At 29.6% G+C, this 4,686-nt stretch overlaps 1 long non-coding RNA gene across 1 annotated transcript; it reads left to right on the forward strand.

Moving 5' to 3' along the window:
• The first annotated feature begins 1,943 nt into the window (after positions 1 to 1,943).
• On the forward strand, positions 1,944 to 4,326 carry LOC146927531 (uncharacterized). Its single transcript, XR_015005707.1, has 4 exons — positions 1,944 to 2,408; positions 2,512 to 2,561; positions 2,714 to 3,370; positions 4,036 to 4,326. It is a non-coding gene; the product is annotated as an uncharacterized LOC146927531 (long non-coding RNA).
• Positions 4,327 to 4,686: the final 360 nt, after the last annotated feature.

Raw genomic sequence — 4,686 nt, forward strand, 5'->3', positions numbered from 1 at the left:
TATATGTGATTTTGCTTGGTTTAATTGTATGTATGTTTACATTCATATTATTACAATTGTCCACTCATCAATTTTTAGTGTCTTGTTTGGTGTCTGCGCCAATGTTTCATAGGTTTTGATGGATAGTGGGTTTGGTAAAATCCAACTACACTGTTATTTTGTTAAAATCATAAAAATGTAATTTTTATCAAAATCGCAATGGCCAAAGGCGGTTTCATTAAAGTGACTGCCAATATGCACTTATTGATTAACAATAAGTCTGCTTAGATAAGAACTTAAGTTTGTATAATTCAATTTTGTTTAATTTGTATTATAGGTGATGTGATTACTAGAACAACTGCAAATAGAATTCACCATTCTGATATCCTTGAAGGGCTGTCTGGTGTTCGTTGGTGGGCTAGGCATACATTTGTTCTTGTTTTTTAAAACACTTGTTATATTTGTGACTCACACTAACTTTAAGCAAAGTGGTGGGTGATTGTGCGTTTCTTGTATTAACTGATCTAAAAATTTGAAACATTTTATTAGTTGTCTCAAACATTGTCTTAAATGTTTAAAGTTTCATGCATAAGTTCAAATTTGTATATAATCCTAAGTTGTTCCTGAAAAGATTATCATCATCTCAACTTACTTAAAAGTATTTGTTTAATTATGGCCTATTTTAATTAGCATGAATAAGATTATTCTTGTATATCTAATGAGAAGTGGAATAAATATAATATAATTAGTTATCATTGTTGTTTAGATAGTTTATGATGGAATGAATGGAAGTTTGGATTTCATTCTTTAAAAAGTGAACATCATTGTAACATAATCTAATTTTTATATTACTTAGTTTGGTCATGGTTTCAGAACATATATTTCAAATGGCAATAATAAAAGATATGGAAATTTAGAATTTAGGAAACCATGTGTTGTTTTCTTGTCGATGGCCATGAATTATGTATGGCATTGAATGACATTGCATAATATATTCGAACTACAAATTTAAGATCAATCTATGACACATATTAAAAATTTACAAACTTGTATTATTGTCATTATGAGTGCGGCTTTTCATTATATAGTAAATGACAGATTTAATCTTCATTGCATTGGATGATTATAGGAAACTTATATATGGCATGTTCTAGACATACCCTTATATATTCACTAGTAGAACTAAAACTAAAGTAATTTTTAAAGTTATGAAAAGAAAATATGTAAGAAACAGCTGATGAGAACATATTTTTGTTATGATTATCTACTATAGGCTTCTCAAAGTATTTTGTGGATAATTTTGTTTTGTATGAGAGTGTTAGAGTATCTTTACTCATTACTCAATTATGGATTAATTATGTTGTAATATATAGTCATTTTAAAAATTCAATTATAAACATAATAGTGGTTTTACTTGTAAGCAATAAAGTCCCTCTTCAAGATTATGAGTGCAGAATCTATGGAATAGAGAGCATGTACTTCTCAAAATAGTTTATAAATTTCAAATATATTTAAATTCCTTTAAATTGGGATTTGAAAATAAATATTTCTATCAATTCTTCTAATCCAACTTTATGTAGATCTCTGGGGACTTCAAAAGATTGTATATTACTACAATATGATTCATGCATTTTCTGATGGTTGATATAGTATGATAATATAAGTTCTAATAAAAATAAATTGATGGTGTTTAAATTTGTCTTTGTGACTTTGCAGGATAATGTCAAAAGTATGGTTGAAAAGATTCTTGAAGATGGCTTGAAAGTTGAAACATTACAAAATTTGTATCTATACCTATTAATAAAGGCAAAACATTTTTTTGGTGTAGCCTTTTTTCTATTCCATAATTACCCTTCAGTTTTTTTACAATTTACCAGGTAACCGCATACAATTTTGTATTTTACATTTGCAATAACCACTTGCAGAAGTTACAAGAAAGGAGTATCTGGTTTGTTGGTCCTTTGCAAGTAACACAAAACTGCCACATATACAAAGAAGAAAATTGTAGTTGAAGAGTGAGGTTGAGGGACGGGAAAGAGGGGACCCCTGGTGGTATCAAAGCATTTTCATGGTTGTTGGATTCCACTACCACAAGAATACTGTGGTAAAATCATATATTATTTCTTCTCTCTCAACATTTATCCCTCTCTTGCAAAAAAAAAAAACATTTATCCCTCTCCTTTTCTCTTACTAATTTTTTATACACTATATGAATGACCCGACCAATCTCAACACCCTTGAAAGTCCAGGTTTATTTAGTTTTGATTCTTGCTTTTTCTTATTTTTCTTCTATTTATTTTTGGGTGTTTGATTATTGGTGACAATTTATCTGTGATGCTTTAACCTTTAATCTTTCAGGCTTTAATTTCATAATTGTAGTTTTGAAGTTAAAAAATAAAATAAGTAAACGCAAAAAAAGCAACATGGTGGTATGACCTCCTTCCCTGTTTCTTTAATTATTTTCCTTACTTACATTCTTATTATTTTTTCTCATACCCATTTCATCTTCAGTTTTTTTTTTTTTTTTGTCAGGGAGCAACATGCACTGAGTTAAGGTATTGTTCAATCCATCTATTTCACCGGTATAAATTATATGCTTCAATTTTATTTTTCAAATTTTTTATTTTACTAACATCAATTATATTCTTCACAATTTCTACATTATTTTGTCATGTTTCTCTATTTCCATTTCCTATGTTAGTTACTGTGGTTCTATGTTCTTTTTTTCCTCCAGCAAAACAATGTAACCGCTTGATTAAGAGTAACAATGATAACCACCCCTATTTTCCAACCGTGTCCTTTCAAGTTGAGGGTATTTTTTGAAACAAAAATAGGCCACACCAATTTAGTTTTGATGATTTGATTTGAAGGAATTACATGTGATTTACTGATGTCGCTGTGACTATGGTTGTGCATGCTCTTTCCTCTGAAAATCGACTGACAGTTAAGGTACAATCGGTTTTTACTGTCTCTTATATATTTGTTTGTTTAGTTAGATTCATTCAAAAATTGTTGAATTCATTAGTTGATTCAAATCCTGCAATATCATGTTATGTGATTTATTACTGAATTCATTTGTTTCAATTTAATTATATGTGTTTTTACCTTCTCATGTCTCGGATTATTTCTTCGTTTTTTCTTCTAATTCTTTGTTTTGAACTCTAATCATATTTCGTGTATTCTATATTTTATATATGGGAACTTGGTGTACTCTATTTGTAGCTTTTATCTATAGTGGTATATGATACTACTCTCTTTGAGATGATATCTCTTTGCTGCAACCACACTCAAAAAGGCAAAAATATCACTTCCCTCCTATTTTGGTTTATAATTATTTTCTCTACATGGAGAGGGGATGACTATAATTTGAGCACATGGTTCTGGTAAAAAGGTAAGAAACCCCTTCAACAATTACAACAGTGTGCTCATCTTTTTGTTTTATTGCTTGATTTACACTTTTTAAGAATAAGTTGATTGATCTTCATTTGGGTTGAAAATATATGTGCAACAGACTTTATTTCGTGTTCTTCATATATATGTCTAACATCAAAGGATGAATATCACAAATCTAGGCATTATTATTGAATTTTGTGTATAATAGTATAAAGATGAGGTTATAGATCTACACATATGCATCATACAAGTAATAAGCATATCCAGGAAATTGGGAGAGTGAAAGAGGAACATCATAAGCTTAACTTCTAAGTTAATGTTAGGGTGTAGTAAAATTGGCTTCTCTACGATTAGCAGTTTTACTTGGGAAAAAGGAGAGGGGATGTCAACCATTCATGAGGAAAGTAATGGTACGTAGTCATTAGGATAAACCAAATATTATCACATTTTTCAAAATTAAATAATTGGTATTGATGCCAATTTTTTGTGTAAATAAAAAATATTCAGTTATGCCATGTGCTCCCTTTGATTGAAGATTGTGTTCTTTTTAGTTGATTATTGTTTAAAATGAATTGAATAAAGTGTGGTTGGCTATTCATAAATGGATGGTTTTTAATGTTTGTGTTTAAGTAGACTGGCATGAGTTGGCTACAACACTTGCAGCCACATTTAAATTTCTTTGAAGGCAACTAAGAAAGAGGAGGATTGGAGATGTTAGAGGAAGTCAAGATTTGAGACCACCTACAAAAGAAGTACCTCTATCTAACGTCATGCAACCAAAGGTTTCTCTACGAAAGAATAATATTGAAAATTATTACATGGAACAAATAACGAAGCTTCAAGAGAAACTTATATGGTCCATCTTTAATTCCTTATGTAGTAGATGCTTAGTTTTTGGTAGTATGAAAAAGGGCAAACTTTGGAAAAATTATTCATAAATTATTCATTTTTGTATATCCTTGGTCTCTCTTTCCTCTTCATGCTATCAATTAGTTAATGACATGTTTTTGTGTTCTGTTCATTGATATTATTTAATAGATTAATATAGCTTAATAAAATGTTCAAGTATGATGCATATTGTAAACAAAGAAATATAGAAAAATATATACATACATTAGCGCAGTAGAAAAATATATTCATATTGTAAACTTCTATGTTTGTGTTTAGTTTCCTTTGAAGCTTTCAAATCATGCAAACCAAAAGCGAAAAGAATTGCAAGAGAAATAGGCAGGGAGAAGTGAAAAGGAGGATGGAGTTGTTCTTGACGACAATGATATTGGATCATAAGAGAGATGAATATGGATACACAAGGTA

This window comes from Medicago sativa, chromosome 4, assembly GCF_051527215.1.
Source record: "Medicago sativa cultivar Bolivia chromosome 4, Bolivia_mono, whole genome shotgun sequence".
NCBI classification, from domain to species: domain Eukaryota; kingdom Viridiplantae; phylum Streptophyta; class Magnoliopsida; order Fabales; family Fabaceae; genus Medicago; species Medicago sativa.